This window comes from Actinia tenebrosa, unplaced genomic scaffold, assembly GCF_029948245.1.
Source record: "Actinia tenebrosa isolate PJP-AT-01 unplaced genomic scaffold, QUT_ActTen_1.0 PGA_scaffold13__45_contigs__length_12533684, whole genome shotgun sequence".
NCBI classification, from domain to species: Eukaryota; Metazoa; Cnidaria; class Anthozoa; order Actiniaria; family Actiniidae; genus Actinia; species Actinia tenebrosa.
In genome coordinates, this window is record NW_028292573.1 from 5199068 (window position 1) to 5217517 (window position 18450).

The window sequence follows — 18450 nt, forward strand, 5'->3', positions numbered from 1 at the left end:
ATACATAAACATACGTATATACTCGTAACTTATTTGGAACTAAGTTGATGTGCAACTATGTACAAAACGCCAAATAAAATATGTCTATCTGTCTGCCTGCCCAACCCCTCGGCGGCCCCTAGTTAAGCGTATTATGATGATGCGTTGTTTATTCGTGGATATTTGTGTCGATGAATGGCGTCAAAAGGGACAAAGTTCAACAAGAGGGCAATCGGCTTTAGTAAAAAAAGTCTTATATAAATAGAACTTATTGTTTTCGATGGACACACTTGTGTGATACCATCAATTCCTGTTTACCAGTAATAAATAACTACGCTCCAATTGGAGAAAGACGGTTGTAAAAAGCATCGACACATTCGTATGACTTGCTTCGGAGAACTTCCATCATCATCATCATCAACTTTGCCATCGTCGCGCGTCGTCGTCTGTTTGTCAGTTTGTCTGTTTATTCGCTTGCATTGTTTGATACCTTACTTTTCAGCTGATTATTTCGTTATTTTTTGATATTTTGTTCTGGAAGAGACGAAGCAGAAACATTTCAGCTACACATAATCTGTTTTAGATTTGGGCCATCCGTGCACTAGCTAATTTACTGAAGGTGAGCGTGGCCCGATGCAAGCGTCAAGTAAGACTTGGAGAAAGGTGATCGGCGCGTACTGGCAAACGCCAATGCAAAAGGCGGAAATTTGATAAACTCCAAGTTAGCCGTGGAACGGACTCGTTTGAACATTGATAATCGATCAAAAACAGTCCAATACCACTCTCGTCGGTCTACGACACATGACTGTCATATGCTAGAAAAGTGATTTGTTAATGATGGTATCTGACTTGTACCGGAATTCAGTTCCTGTCGTTCTCCTTCACGATGTCACATGTCTTCAGTTTGATTAGTAAATTGCAGTCAATTCGATATTGTCTACTCAAAGTGAACCTCTTGCTTGCTTTGTTCGTTTGGATAATTATATTTGACGATTGCGGTTTTTGCACCCGAAGTCCACCATACACAAAGTGCCGGCTTCAACCGTAATCCAATTAGTCGGCTCGTAGCTGCTCTACTCTTCCACTCTTGGCTTTTTGAATTCATTGCGTTCTGATTACGTTCTTTATGCCGGAATTGCATTAAAAAACGAATTAAAAATTAAATATGAAAATAAATAAAACGAATAAAGACGAAATAATAAAAAAAGAGAATCAAATTTCAAAACTTTAAAAAGAAAAAACGAAGAAAAAAATTTAAAGAAGGAGAAAAAAGAAAGAAAGATAGAAAGAAAGAGGTAACGACGAGAGAAAAATAAAGAACCTAGTAATGTAATGAGCCGCCATGTATGGGCAGATGTTGTTGGAGGAATAAATCGGTTCTAGTATTATTTTCGGAGCAATTTATTGGTTTTAGTGTTAGTGCTGGTGTTGTTGTTGGTGTTAGTGTTGTCGAGGTTGTCGTTATTTTCAGTGGAGGTGATGGTAGTTGCACATACGTTTTAAAGTTCAGCTTTCATGCTGCTTTTGTGTGGTATATTCTTGTTGTTGATGTTGATGCTTACGTTGTTTATTGTTGCTAGGTTAGATTTGATGCTTGTGGTGGTGGTGGAAGTGGTAGTGTTTATGTTGAATATTATTTTTGGTCTTTTTGGTGATTGTGGTTGCACATGATGTTGTTGGGTCTTAATCGTGTAGCTGTTGTACTGATGATGCATGATGTTGATGTTGACTTTGTGTTGCTAGTTATATTTGTTGCTAGTCAGTGGTTTTTGTGGTGCCGTTGATGTTGTTGTTGCTGCAGTTTCTGTCGCTGGTTGATGACGATTGTGATGTTACCTTAATTTATATATATATACACACACACTCGATTGCATAAAGGTTGTAATATCCATTTCTTCAAATATACAAATATCTAATGAGATGGAAAAATGGAAGAACTCCTAAAATTTGATTGTGTATATATTGAAAGTTAACAAAAACACTTTTATGTCTTATTTTGATGCAAGACACGTCAGATACATCAGGTTTTTAAGCATCGGATATTAAATAAGTAGATTTATTTATATTTTTTCACTTTATTGACCTAAAAACTCTCCAATATATATTTAATACCATCGCATTGCGCTCAAATAGTATTTTTTATATTCTTCATGAATACAACATATCAAACAATATTATTTTTTAAATATGAAGGAATGGGTAAAGAGTTATTCAATTTTTCATGTTTTTGATGATTATGATGATTATGATATTCATATAGCGCTCTTTTCCATATGAATATGTTCAAAGACGTTTTACAATGATTTATGAATGAGAGATGGTTAGTATGAAGAATAGCCACTGAGGGTGGTCACTGCCAGGGTTTCTTTACGTCCTCAGTGGTTCCAGTTAGGTATTTGTATATATATATAAAAGTATACTACAACCTTCCTGCAAGCCAGTGATATATATATATAGATAGATAGATACTGCATTGACACAGCATTTTGTATATACATATATTTGACAAAATGCTGTGTCAATGCAGCATCCTCTCTGAGATTGTCACTAAAATCCAACACAGGAAAAGTTCTCCCCTCATAAAGAGTGGACATTTTGAGAATCGAATAGCCCAGCAGCAACAGACAGGACTAACAGAAAGGAAGCCAAAAATATTTTGAAAAAAAGAAACGAAAGAAAAGAGAAAATCCTTGGCTTATACAGTCTATATACAGTCGAATATTCAGCTCCGTTAAACCTTTAACTCATTTCCCGTTGATATATTATGCAAAGATAAAATTAAAATCGTTTGTTTTGTTTGTTTTTTTGAACTGCACTTCAAAAACTAACGTAGATATTGGCTAGTCTGAATTCCAATCTGTAAATCTGGGCGTTTGAATTGGACTTTTCTTAACGGTTTTAAAAAATGTTTCTTCGGAACTTGTTATCGTAATAAAATGCATCGTTTCTTGTCAATGTTAGTGGTTAAAGTTCACACGCACACCTTTTTCTTTTCCAGCCTAAAAGTTATTGAAATATAAATATGCCTTGAGTTGCACCATATCGCTTTGCCCTAAAGATTCTTGTTAGCATAAAGCACAACTTAAGCCCTTTCCGACATCTTAACTGTCATTCAGAATATTGCAAGCTTGGATAAGTTGGAAGCAAGAGAAATAAAAAAAAGTGTCTTCAAAAGATAAATATTACACAACAGACATATGATTAGATTAAAAATTATATCAAAACGAATTCATTAGTTAACGGAATTAAGACATCATGGTGCTTGTCGTTATCGGCAGTAAAATATCTGACGGATAATTCCTTAATTAGTTAAGTCTCTAAGTGTCAAGGGAAGTAAAAAAACAAAAGTCGGTTGAGCTTTCCATATCCTTTTGTACCACATGTGGGAAAATCGAGTTAGGAAACGACCAATATTCTTAGTGAACAATTGTTGCAATTTGGCTGGAGGAAATGGGACTCTTGCAAACGGTGGACGCCTTTTGTTTCATTAACAAGGATCAAATATATTGGTATGTGTGTTTAATGGGGCTTATTTGTATTGGCGTATCTTGAGTTTAATAGGGAGAGGTGCTTTTCAGATAAGATCGCTTGCGTTTTCCTCCCGATACATTTATGTATGTTTGTCGAGTGTTTTGTAGGCGATGACATGTGACAACTTGTAAAAATAGATTGAACTGTTATCTTTCATTTACGTTTCTACGAATGATAAGAAACTGAGTAGGAATTAAATGAAATGGGAAAAAGCAAAGATGAATTGATGTGGATAGATGGATGGATGGACGGCGGGATGAATGGACGGACGGATAGATAGTACTTAGGGCCCGGGGGGTGAGGGTGGAAGTCAGAGAGTGAATGGTTGGTCAGAAAGATAAAGGAATAAGTAGTGAAAAAAACATTACATGGATTGTTGAATAAGATAGACAGGAATAATTTAATTTCAGTATTGTAAGAAAAAAATGATGCTATTCAGTTCTGTGTAAGATTTAAGCATGTCTACTACGGTCGCAAAAGTTGTCTTAATTCGCCTTACATTGACCTACAATAGATGGCTGTAAAAAGAAAGGGAGGATTATCAGCTGATGAATATATGAAAAACCAAAACTCAATCGAGTTAGACTCGGGATGATATACAGAATAATATGCAGAATATGATAATAAGTTGATGATGTATCTATAATATTTACGGGTCCTCTGCCCTCTTGCACGAGAAGCAGTACCAAGAAAAAATATATTAAAAAGCTGCTACGGAAAGACGGAAGAAAAAGAATGACGCCGTTCATAGACTCCCCCCCCCCCCCCCCCCCCCCCTTCCCAAACACACACACACAAAGAGAATAAAAATAATATTTTATGAAGAGAAAAGTACCAATACGCGTCCTTTAGCTAGAGAAGTAAAGCAATCAATGAAAGGGAAATGTAAACTATTAAAAAACCTTGCCATGAAATAATAATAATAAAGAAAATGCTTTGGAAAGATGGACAAAAAAGGGTGACACACGCGAATTAAGACACCGACAAATAGTTAAAATAAAAACTGGGAAAAATTAGAAACCATCTTTGTTAGGATACAAATGCCTCACCGTTAAGAAGCCAAGCAATAGGCGCGCCGAGTGGGTCAAAGTTTCTTCGATAGAAAGGCAGGAAAAACTTATGCCCTTACTGTCAACGAAAGGATCTTTATCTACGTGTAGGCTGTTTGAAGAAGCTTACTCGTCTAGACCTTAACTGGCTTTTCTTTGGCTGGTGCGTCTTATAAAGTGCATTACGATAATTTATTAATATATTTCAGTAATTGCCTTTTCGGTAAAACTCTTATTTTCCATCAAGGGCGCAGCAGGGGCCAAGTCATCATCCGGCAACATATCTACACAAATTTTATTTGAGAGGCATTTTCTCTTCGAAAAACAGGAAAGGGGACCCTAACGTTTTAGTTTTAATTTACTGCGCAATCAAGGCACCGAGAGATCAAACGAATCCTTTGAGCAACCCGTAACCTATTTTGGGCGCAATGACTCTTGATTCCAGGAAAGTACAAAAAAATATAAGTCGAGGTATAATTATATTATACAAACACAATAAATATCCTAAAGAATCTTAATTTTCTTTTTTTTTTTTTTTTTTTTTTGCTTATTGTTTCTTGGTTTTACTGAATTCATTTTGTTTTCAATTTTTTGTTGTAATCATTCTTACTTAACGTATGGCAACAATTTGAATAACTATTGTTCTGGACTGACTAGCCTCTTATAGATGTAAAAACGCTTTTAGTCCAGTCCTTTATTAGTCTGTCAGTTAGTCAAAAACAATAGTAAAAATTATTCAAATTGTTCGCAATATTTCGATTCGGTGTATATGGTCATGAGCTCCTATACTTTGGAATAATAAACGTCTTAGTGTGAGAAATGCATGCACCATCAATGCAATATTTTATTTATTTCCTAAGTTTGGATTCGTTAGATTTTTTTTTTTTTTTTTTTTTTTTTTCAATGTCCAAAAGAGAGGGGCAATTATCTACTTTCCACCCCTTGGCTATACGTTAGAAAGACTGATAGCGGTAGTGTTTACCTTAAGTTACTTACTGCAGGTACTTCAAGTTAGGGATGGATCAAAAAGCCGACAAAAACAGAGGGCGAACATTTCCTTGGATATCAAAAATATCTCCCTGAGGCATCTAAAAAACACCGGTGTTCCAAGACACACTGTACGTAAAGTCATAAGAAAGCTCCTAAGACCCATATTTTAGACACACTTGTATAGACCAAAACATGTTAAGGAAAATCATTTTTTGGATTTTGACGCCGTGTGATATTTACTACCACCAGCAAATGTATAACGTCTGTTGAATTTGAGTTTAGCCCCAACTTTGAATGTCCGACATTGAAAGCGTAATAAGTGAAAGCAAAATGGAGAGTGATATGAAATATGAAAAGCGGCCGGCTTCTTGGAACCACGAACAGCGGAAAGTTACCGATGTTACTGTAAGATTCATTTACACTTGTCTTTGATTACTATATTAAGTAGATAGCTCAGTCATGATCTATAATGTAGAGAAATGTGCCAACTCTTTCAAATTTTTGTTTTCGTATGTTGTTCGTGTCGCCCGCCTCGCATCAAAGATAATCTTGAAAATGGTCAAGATTGAAATACATATTGTAATACAACTCTCAGCAGAAATCTTGATATTCTTACCTATAGGAACGAGGCTAGAACGTAATAAAAAAATTATTTTAATCGATTGTAAATGTTATGTCTTTCGTTATAAAAGTGAATCACAATATTTAAAAAATCAAATAAACAAGTTATTATTCCACGAGGCTTTATGGCCTTTAAGAGAGAAAAGTAACGGCTTGCGATGTGCGGCCCAATTCATGGATATGATGGTCAATTCCTTATAGATAGAATTTGAGCTTAGAAAATCGCTTTTTTACAAAAAAAATTTTTGAAACGAGAATGCTTTACCGTATTTTACAGCCAAGCCAGGATAATTCGCAAAAGAAACGACTCCATTTCTATCAACAGAACTAGTCTCTGCCTGCTACTATGCTACTGTGGTACTAAATCATTTAAAAATAGCTAGCATAATGAGTCCTGCACGACGCATGCTGCGATAACAGATACCGCAGATAGACGCAACAAAACCTTAGTCACCACACATAAGAGTAGTCTCCGTTTGTGTAACTCCTCTTTTGATTTATATTAGGTCGCAGGGAACAGGAAGGATGAAAACACACAGCAGGCAATAAGCTACTGCAAACCACCCTGGACGTGACGACGGCTTTGACAATTTAGAACGACGTCATATACCAATCGATTCACAAACTTCAAATTGAATTTGAATTTGAGCTGTATGATATGAGATGTTATTGTAGGATTTGCCAGAACTCTCAGCTATCAATTAATCATTAATTTAATTATCAAAAAAGTTCGGCGAAAATAGAAAAACATGACGCAAATATTCTTGTTTATTTATTCGTTCTTGCTATGATGTTATAATAGCAGGAACTGCTTAGAAGTAAGCTAATTATAGCGGTCTCAAAAGAAATTGTTGACTTTTTACGAACGTTTTTTTTGTTGAGTAGATGACGTCACAGATTCCGTTAAAAACTCGTAAATTTTTTTTCTTTCTTTTTTTTTCTTTCTTTTTTTTTTCTTTTTCTTTTAATGAATGAATACTTTATTAAAACAAAGACGTGTCACTTTACAATATACAGATATACACAAAAAGCTATACATAACATTTTCTGTCTCTTTTCCTTATATTTCTTATACACGTTTTATTTTTTTTTTTTAAACTAAACTCGTGATATAATACTTCCATACGTAATACCAAGAAAATTAGTCTTATGATCATTGGGCATTAAAAGCAAAAGCAAAGGAATTGAATTGAATTGCCTGCTTGCAAAAAGAAAGAAAGAAAGAAAGAAAGAAAGAAAGAAAGAAAGAAAGAAAGAAAGAAAGAAAGAAAGAAAGCAAGAAAAATAGAAAGAAAGAGAGAAAGAAAGAAGAAAGAAAAGAAGAAAGAAAGAAAGCAGAAAATAAAGAAGAGAGACAAGAATACACAAATAGAAAAGAAAAAAAAAGAAAAAGAAATATAAAAAGCCTAAGAAGATGAGGAAGAATAAGAAAAAGAAATCAAGAATCCTAAATAAGAAGAAGAAAGAAAGAAAGAACATAAATACATAAAAAGAAAAAACAGAAGAACATATAAACATCAAAAGAAGGAATAAGATCCTGATCAAGATAAAGAACCAAGATAACAGAGTCAATGTCATTACTCCACCGACGTATCACAAGTACCCCTATAAAAATCCTAAACAATTTGCACCGATTAAGAATGCCATAGCCTGGGGATTAAGTCGATCGCTCAGTTCTTAGCACCAATATGATAATTAATCCTTGCTATTTATCAACCTCGGAGGTTGAACTTCTTAGACAAAATGGGTCCACAATAACTCTCTGTGGCGCAATCAGTTTAAGTAGAAAAACCGCTCCAGCCTCAATCATGCGTTCGTGGTACATCATTATCCAATATAGTAAAAAAACTTCCAACTATAAGGTTTTTTATTCTAACTTTGTTTCTGTAATATTTAAAATACTTAAAATCGTGTTCCTTTGTCCATAGCTTCTATAAACTTGTCAAGATCGATGATCAACATTCTTATAGCACCTTTAGCACTTATGGCATCATAAGCTATTATTCACAGCTGCAACTTATTTGTATAAATCAGTTAAAGCGAATTAAATTCAAAGATCCGATTTGAAAAATTGTGGGCAAAATATGGTTATATTGGAGATCCATTTAGCATAGCATTTTGATTATCATTATGAAGCCAGATCAAGACACCAGAGCTGTTAATATCTGTTTGACAAATTTAGAAATGTATATAAATGACAGAAAAAAATGTCAAACCACAAACCTTAGTTTTTAAGCGACAGCTTTCAGTATGGTCTGGGCACAGATGCACATATGGTGAATTCTGAACACGAACAAAACTGATACCTGGCAACTGTATAGACTTCAGCTTAGACAATCCGTAGATGCGAGGTTTATTCTTACAATACTCTTTCAACATAATGTTAGGTCTCTAAATCTGATAAGAACGAGTAAAATAAGCTTTCATGCTGAGAAAAAAATGTAGGAAGAAATCTGGTTCGCTGGAGCAAGGATTCCTAAGTTTGCTGTTAACAGATGAAAAGTTAATATGTCCGGCAAAGAATTTCCGCTTTTTAACTTTTTAAGTAGTTTAAGAGGTTTTCTCTTTATAGTTAATCCAGAGAGCGTCAAAGTAAGCCATGGAGAGGTTTGTTCATTATTGAATAAATAAAATTAAAAAAAAAAAAAAAAAACAAAAAAACTAAAACGAAACCACCACCTCAACCATTAAAAACCACAACTATTTACTATCGCGTAGGAAAAAAAAAAAAAAAAAAAAAAAAAAAAAAAAAAAAACGAATAAAAAGGAAAGTTTCAGATTTTGATTTTTTGTCCGTGACTCACCGACTCTGCAACTAAGATTAAACCACGAATAAAAACGACAACTGACCACCGCCACCACTAACAACAGCAACAACAACAACAACAACAACAACAACAACAACAACAACAACAACAACATGCAACAACAACAACAACAATGCAACAACAACAACAATGACAACAACAACAATGACAACAACAACAACAATGACAACAACAACATCACTTCATTATCGCGTAGCATAAACTTTTCAACATAGAAGCTTAGTTTGATTTATTGTCACTGAAACAAAACAAAAAGAACACCAACGCCAACACCAACACCAACACCACCATCACTAACAACAACGTAACTCAACAACAGCAACTACAGCAATTCACGATCGCGTATAAAATGGAAGCTTGATTTCATTTCAGTTCTCAAAAATTCACGTTACAATTTAAAAACACGAATAACTGAAAACAAAAACACCTGAACCGTGCATGACCATCACTGCCACTGACCACTACCACTACCACTACCACCAACACCAAAACAACTGAACAAAGTTAAAGACGTTTTTCGAATTTTAACAGGATAAATTATATTAAAAAAATTATCGATAACCAACTGCTCGGTGTAGTATTAGCGGTTCAACGCCGTATCAATCAATCCTAGATAATTGGACTTAATCTTCTCATGACCTAAGCTTAACTTCAAAATCAATTTTTTTTCAAACATCCCTACCGTTTTAAGCCTATTCTTTTTCAGCTTTTCCTCTCTTCCTCGGAAACCAAGATGGATCTTACGTACCCTGATTGACATACTGTTTGCCGAGCTTTTTGTTTGGTCTTACGTATCACGGCGCTCCTATCAAACGAACCACAGCTATATTTAGATGTTACAGATGTCTTTTCTCGCCGATACTTGAAATGTATTGAGGAAGTCTTACCAAAATGAATCATTAGGCATCTATCATACAGAGGTGATGGTTTTTTGAAATGTTTATTAAATCGTTAAGACACGAGGGAATTGTACGGCCGCGGGAACGCATGAAAATAAAGGCGTTGATTTATTAATGAAATCAGTAGACTTCCTTGATTGTCCGAGCACTTTCTTTTACTTTTCTATTCTTCTTTAATAAAGTTTGTTTTCTTTGGTATTCTTTATCACATTTTGATATTTTTTTTCAGTCTTTTCTCTTGCATTTTATTTTATTTTCTAATTATTATCTTTTTTTTCTTTTCTTTCTTCCTTTCTTCCCCACTTTTCAACCAGCTATTTTTTTCTCTTTCAAAATGACAAGGATAACGGCGATTTAAATGATTTATGATTTATATAGCGATTTATAAAATTCACTTTACATTGAATTGTGATTTTCAAATTGCTTTGGGCAATTTCAAATTCATTCTTTAGTTCTTTCCTATATTTCATAATAATGAACATTGCAAGAAAGTATAAAGAATTCAAAGATCGATCGTTTACCTTTATGCTCTATTCAGTATGCCCAATGAGTTGTTCCAAGATTGGCTTGATCTACAGATGCCTAACGTACTCTAGACTGGATTTTTGTGGGTAGTTTATCTGGGCTTGCCTGCTCAGTTTATAAACTAACTAAGGTTCAGATACGTCAACTGAACGAGGAATGTTCACTTAATTTTAGTACACTTTCTAAATCCTTTTCTCATCCCATCAAATTAAGATAAAATCACTTATATGAAGATTTGAATTGGTTGATGAGAAAATCGCGTTTAAAAGCACTAATCGAGCCTAATTGAAAACACTGATCTATTCTTCATCTTTATCTCTTAATTTCCTCTGTTTTGCTAACACCATAAAGGATTTTGTAGACTACTTGCTGGTTTTTAAAATGAATATGTCTGTCGTTGCCTGTTTTATTGAATTTTTGTTTTTATCTCCGAAAGTATAAAACAGTAGTAAATAAATAAATAGAAATAGTGGCACGACTGTTAGCGTTCTACTTTCTTGTTGCCTTCCAATTGCGTGGGTTTTATCAACTGATATATATGAACGATTATAAAACTATCTTTAATTGAATGAAAAGTACGCAAATTATAAAACAATCAAAGATGATAACTTTTGTTTCCTCAAGCAAATATTTTTTCAATGAAATACCAAGTGGTCCTTAGATAATCGTCCTTTGAGGGCATTATGGGTCTTCGGTCTTCTGAAGTTGCTGTTAATTTTAGCTAAGTTTAATTTTATTATAATTAGTACCAAAAATGCATTTTTAAAGTTGGCCTAAAAATGTATTGGTTTTAACTTTCCAGAGTAATTAATTAGCAATTTATATTAGTTCTAACATGCCTTATGGTTGGGAAATCATTTAAAATCGCTTTCATTCAGTTATTCATTCATATATATAATTATATATATGTATTTGAATGAACGGTGTTAGACACTCATGGACTACCAAAAAAAAAAAAAAAAAAAAAAAGAAAAAAATTGAATATATATTTACTTGTAAAATCTAATAAATATATTATATTACACACTTATAAACACCGAATCCCCAACATATTCGGATATATAACATATAAATCGATTTGCTTAAACATCGATAAATAAACAAATCGATTTATATGGTATATATCCGATTGTGTTGGGGATTTGGTGTATATAAGTGTGTAATATAACATATTTATTAGATTTTACAAGTAAATATATATTCAATTTCGATTTTTTTGTTAGTCCATGAGTTTCTAAAAACCGCCAAAACAGAGATACAAAGAGTTCGTGAAAAGAGTTTCGTGCCTCGCGCTTTGTTTATTTATCGATATTACGTCACCCAATTTAACATTATTGAGTCAATTCCTTTGTTTTTACTTCAGTCGTAAGAGGCGAGTATCGGCTAGATTGTTCTAAATGTTTCCACTTTTTAAATCTCAAGTCGTGTGCTTATAATAGCAGGTTCACAAACTAAATGGAAGCGTATGTCAATTAATCCTATATTACTTAAATTCAGGAGTGTGGGTGGTTACTAAGATATATTTAATTAATATAAAATAAACGCTCGCGCACTTCTTTGTATTGATACAAACACACCGGGAGGTGTAGAGCAAGAGAGAAGCAATTGTAGAAACACGAGGCGTTGTCAAGTGTTTTTCCTGCACTGATCTCCAATGCTCTACAGCTTTCAGGGTGTTTATATAATATAACAGAGGCATACGTAGAGCCTTTGTATGTTGCTTTTATAAAATATTTTGAAGGTTTTTGCGCGAGCATGTTATCTGATATAACTGATATAAACGCTGGAGCCAGCCAATCAGCGCGCGCATCATATTTCAAATACTATTTCAACGGAAGAGTTTAAGGAGGAGAGTTTATTGTTTTATTAGTATTGAAGAGAAATCGCTACATTGATTCCTTATTAAATCGAAAGATTAAGGAAGAATCCCCACCGGCTCTTACTAATTTTTAATCCCTTATTCCCACCCCCTGCACGCTTCCGATAATTACGCGGGGAAAAAGCAAAAAGAAAGATCGGAAAGAAACTCAAACTATATCCGAAATGTACTTCACTCTCGCTCTCTTGAATATTTAAGAGGAAAATGTTTTCGATAATGAACAATAATGGCAAAAAACGCCAAAAACTAGACTTTCGTATGAGTTTTGATCCCAATTTTCGTTTTGGGTTAATCTATCAGTTTTCTTTGTAATTACAGAGTGGGACAATCACGAACGGAACCCTCAGATCCATGCTAGGTGAATGCCCAAGATCGAATTGGAATTTAGTAGTTGGTTTTTGCGTAGGGAGGAAAACCGGAGAACCCGGAAAACCCTCGAAGCACAGGAGAGAACCAACAAACAACTCAACTCACATACAACACCGAGCTCGTAGGGACTCGAACCCGGGTCGCATTGGTGAGAGGTGAGCACTCTCACCGCTACGCCACCCGTGCTTCCAAAACCTCAAAACCTTTTTTAAACAGTTAGAAACTGATGTACTATGATAAAATGCCTGTTTGAAGCGATATTTTCAATTGTACTGAAAGATGTTTTGTTGCATTTGTGTTAGAATGTTGCTTTGTCAGACTTTTTTATAGAAAATATATGGTAAATAAGCAAATGAAGGCCTAAACCTCATTTTCGGATAAAACTTTTGCTTTGGGTTAACACTTTGATTCCACTTTCATCGGTCATCTCCACTTCCAAACAAGTTGAACTTTCTCAATAACAAGATTTTAGCCTTGTACAACAGCCAGCTTTCTTCAAGAAAATACGGTTTTTGGCGCTCACTGCTTGAATACGAAAAGAATTCTCTTTTAATGATAAATACAATCAGTTATTAATTTGTTAAAATAGGTGCGTTTTGGAGAGACCGGTAGCAAACTTGTTCCGCATACGATTTAAGAACGAAGCAGGGAAACTCAAATCAATAATACGAGTTCAAAAACTTTCAAGTTTCTTACAAGACTTTTTTAAAGAAATTATCTTTGAAGGTAATTAAATAAAGAGTGGCTCTTGATCTTTAACCACTGAATACTACTGAATTTTTTTGAATTTAAAAGTTGATTTTTGCCGGAGAGAATGAAAACCGTATACCGAAACAAAAGCATGGAGAAAGGCAGGAGAAAAGCTAAGATCTAGTAACTTACGACATCGAGCGGGCTAGAGGCAATGGAACCTGGGTAGTATCGGTGAGCTGCGAGCGAACTCATCGCTATGCCGCCCGTGCTTAGATGTGTTGTTGTTGTTGTTGTCTCATTTTACATAGACCGACTAAAACCTTATGATCTCAATAGTCCCTTTCACAGTTCCCCGACCCCATCTTGAAAGGTAATCGTTCACCTCGCTTCGGTGCAAAGGCGCAGCTACCTTTCAAGATGGCGCAGAGAATTGTGAAGGGGAATATTGGGATCGTCCACAATATCACTCGCTTCGGATTTCGAAAGAACACATAATATAAATATCCAGTGCAAGGAATCATAAAACTATAGATAATTTTAAAAATGAGTATCATTTAACAGTTACAAGTGGCAAGCATGCAAAAAGCAAAAAACAAAAAACAACAACAGTTGATCAATTACTATTTCCGTTCCTCCATTGATTTCCCGCGGATACATTCGACTGCATCCAATTTCCGCGAACTCCAACTAAGTTACAGTCTCGCATTTTCCTTCAGATCCCAATCAAACGTGAATAACCGACTTCTAGATTTATAGGAAATTTGATGTAATCCTACTAAAAATTAAAAGGATTTTTCGCAATTATTATTTTTCCCCATAAAGTGAGGAAGTTAATTATCTTTAGTGTGAGCTGCGACAATTACTCATCTAATTGCGTCCCAACCAAGCACTCACTCCTGGTTAAGCTCCTGCTTTTGCAAAGTAAAAAGCTAATTGAATTTTGTAATTACCCTCTACTAGATATACCACCAATCGTTTTATAGGTTCATTATAATTGCGATGGTCTCAGTCGGTTAATTAATAATTTTTAGTGAATGCTTAGACTCCTTGACTGCTCTAAGAGATTAATGTATTTTTCGTTTAATGCTCCATATGCAATTTAATTGACGACAAAGAGCATTAATTTCATCTATACTAATCATATGTTCAGATCTAGAGTATTTTTACCTTATTGCCGAGCGACACGCTGAAAATACGTTCTCCACGCGCGTCCACAGGAATTCCAAAACACTTGTCTTTAACGATCGTCTTGAGGAAGAAAGTGGGACCGCTCGCAGTCTAAGAATAAACTACTCTACGCTACTATTTTGTTGACTTGTGCTTTATATTGAATTAATGAGACGGCGGATTGTTCTTTAAGTTATTCAAGTTGTACGCCTCGATATTATTTGTCCGAGAGAAAAAATATTAAATGCAATCGAAACCTTGTTGAAACGAACTCTGGGCTGATCGACGTTAGGTCACGTGACTAACTTGCTAATCGAATGGGAATTTCGTTTTCAAGGTTTTGCGGAAGAAATCATAGAAAAACCCTCAAAATCATGGGAGGGAGAGAACTAACAAACTCTACTTAAATGGTATCAAGACCAGAAATCAGAAATCAAAAAGAATCAGATTCCAAGATCTTATCAGCAGGCATCGCACTTTAACTTTTCATCAAAAACGTCATCCACTACTCAAGACTCAGGGTCTATAAGTTTAAGTGCCAAAGCTCTATTAGAAAATGTATAACCTGCTCACTTATCTTATAAACGTAGGAATGTTGAATGTTGGATATTTTTTGACGGCTTCTTTGGTACAAAAATAGTTTATTTTTTCCTTAGACAAACCATAAAATAAAATACTAAATACTAAATAGCTTGTTTTTGTTTCTAAATATATCACAATAAGTTTTTAATGGCTTTTAAATTTAACAATTGAAGTATTAGTGGGCCCGTGCGCAGAGATGGTAATTTATATGCTTTTCTTTTCATCTAGAAATGTTTTTTCTTTTCAAGAATCCAATCCTAGACTTACTTGTTTTTTCAAGAGTCCAATCCTAGACTTACTCAAGTGGAATCATGACTTAATTGAGAACACAAGACTGACAACTCCGAATGTATTGGGTTCAATAGACTATTTTCCGGCGCGATTCGAGATCAAAATTACCGCTGTGTTCCTTAATTTCAGACTATTTACTCAGGGTTAGCCTTGAGGCGGTGTCCAAATGATTCACAAATACCAAAAGTAAAGAATACACAACTTCAGCAATACAAACACTTTGAAATTCTATAGACCTTTTACACATGAATATTCTACGCAAAATCAGTCGAGGTTAACCCTGAGCAACAAAGTAATCGAAACTGGAGCATTCCTCTCTGTATACGTACGACTGCTGGGATTTTTTTATTACTATATTATAAAATTTACTTTATTAAACGAAAATTAAAACATTAATTTACCAATTGTAACTTATCAACTATAAAACATGTATAAGAAAATGTTTCTTGTACAAAAACTGTACAAAAAATACAATCACCTTCATTAGGAAACAAAGAACAAGTGGAACAAATGTGGAATGGTTTACCTTATATATATATATATTTCAGATTTTTACTTTTTTTAAATATTTATTAAAATATTTTACTTTGGTTGCAATGCTTTCTCAATTCAGACCAAAGGCTGTTCATATGCAATCTGTTGAGCTGAAAACACTTGAGAAAATACATAAATGTGGATTCATATATTATTCCCAAGAGGTCTGAAATGGGAAAAAATTTTAAAAGCTTAAAGTAAGAAGGTCAAACTTCAACTTTATACACTTAGCAAAAATTTTATTATTGGAAGTCTTTTTAGAGAGAGACACTGTGTCCATTTGAACCTTTTCATTTGCTGAATCTAATCAGAACAATAAGGGTAGATTGATTGCCTTCTTTAATGCATTCGGTACATAAACACGCCTAAACTTATATTTCATTATATTTAGCTTGAGCTAATAATTTTAATCAATTATATACCAAATAAAGCTGCTGATGTCGTCTTGTTAATTTCTAAGTTTTTTTTTTTGTTTTTGTTTTTTTTTTTTTTTGTTTAGTGGTTTTTTTTGTTTGCTTATTTCATTTTTTTATTACCTCAGATAAAAAGAAGAAGAAGAAGAAGAAGAAGAAGAAGAAGAAGAAGAAGAAGAAAATAAACACGAAGTTTTATTTCGCATGGAGTTGTGTATCATTTTCTTGCTATCACTTTATTCGTTTTGGCCCTTCTCTGTTTTCTGTTCTGTGTTTCTTTCTGTGGTTATTTTTGGTGTTGTTGTTTATGTACTAAGGGTTTTTTCTAATCCTAATTCTAATTCTAATTCTAATTTTGATTTTTTTTTAAATGTTTCTTTCACCTTCTATTTTACTATATATGTTTTGTAACAAAACCCTTGGCATTTTAATCAATAAGTATTGTACCGTAGTGCGTACGTTCCTTACTATACAATGGACCTTGATAAAAGAAAAAAACACATTTGTACACAATCGAGGTTAAGAATGAGCAGAGGCGAACAAAATGGGAGTATTGTTTACTTTCGAGTTTTTTTTATACTTTCTTTCATTTTCTATTTCATTTTGAAATCAATCTTTATTGATTGACTGATTCATTTATCTATTATTTTGTCTTTTTTTCTGCATTTCTTTCTTTCCCTCCTATTCCTTTCTACCTTTTTTCTTTTTCATTTTCTGTAGACTTTTTTTTTCTTTTGCATTTTTCTTCGTGCCTTGTTTCAATTTTTTTGTTTTTTGAAGCTTTTTCTACTAAACTATTCTTGTTCTTTAAAGGTAAACAGATATCAAGAAATACGTGCATTTCTTAAGTGTTTTCAAGGATTCATCATGAGTTTTGAATTAACTTTAAAAAACAAACTTAATTGATCGTAAACTGTTTTGAAATTACTTAAGGTATTTTCATTAACCTATATTGACCAGGGATAGTCAAGAGAAAATAGATGTTTGAAAAACATATAAGGTACAGCGGATATTAAAGGCACCTCTTCCACAGGAATCCCAAACAAAGGTTTAACCTACAAAGTGCTTTTCCCCGATTGTTCATTTATAAAGAGAAAGAGCTACACGCTAGTTCTGATGATTGCATCCAAGATTAATCGCATAGCTTATAATTAAATAAAGCCGTTTGCAAAGTCCTTAACCTCATTTGACCTTTGACTAAAGGTGAAAGGTGTGGGTCATGCCAGAGCAATCATCCTATCATATTTCTTATACGTGTTCGATGTATACCTATAACACTTATTCGCCGAAGGCGAAGTGAATACAATCGGGGAATATTTACCGAGACGCGAGTCTTACTTCGCCTTCGGCGAATAATTGTTTCAGTATAAATACACAGGTGGTTATTTTAAAAGAAAACAGGAAAAAAAGAAGATAAAAGACATTTTTTCCGGTAACAGCAACAAAGCGGCTGGCCGCCATTTTGGATTATTTGGAGGTGACTATCCGTTGATAGTGTGAGTTTCTCGACCAATCAGCGCGCGAGATTATCAATAATCACCTGTGCATTTTATACTAGATATTTTATATTTATCCATAGGGTCAATGCGTGCAAGCTTGTTGAAGAAAATAGACTAAGGAAGAAAAGAAGAGAAGAAAAGCCGGAAAAGAAAAGAAAGAGAAGAGAAGAGAAGAGAAGAGAAGAGAAGAGAAGAGAAGAGAAGAGAAGAGAAGAGAAGAGAAGTGAACTGAAGGAACAATAAAAACAGTCAAAAGAACGTATACAAACAAGCTAGCTAGTATACGATTCAAGAATACTCTTCTGAATTATGACAAAATAAAAATATAATGCATATGATTTCCTACCTCTTTAAAGCTTTTTGACTCTTTTCTTTTCTCTTTTCGTCTCCTTTCTTCGCCTTTATCTTTCTACTTCAATGATCTCCAAATTCGAATCTTGGCAGAACTGAAATGAAACCCCAAGCTCGAGACTACTTTTTGCTAGTGAGATATCAATAACTGTTTTACATATATAGGAAAATTCATCCTTATATTTGGCCTCTATAATTTATGTTAACTATGTTTACGAGTTTTTCAATGAAAAACCTTTTAGATCGACAA

The 18450-nt window shown here is 34.0% G+C and overlaps 1 protein-coding gene across 3 annotated transcripts in view; it reads right to left on the reverse strand.

Annotated features, from left to right (window-relative positions):
- LOC116295189 (alpha-1A adrenergic receptor) overlaps window positions 1-18244 on the reverse strand; it is a 53014-nt gene extending 34770 nt beyond the window's left edge. For 2 of the 3 annotated variants that reach the window (XR_016119605.1, XM_089029229.1), the window contains exon 1: window positions 4560-4687. The gene's annotated coding sequence lies outside the window, so the exon portion shown is untranslated. Of the gene's footprint in view, window positions 1-4559; window positions 4688-18195 lie in introns of those variants that run through there. The other variant, XM_031702940.2, reaches the window with a different exon arrangement.
- Window positions 18245-18450: the final 206 nt, after the last annotated feature.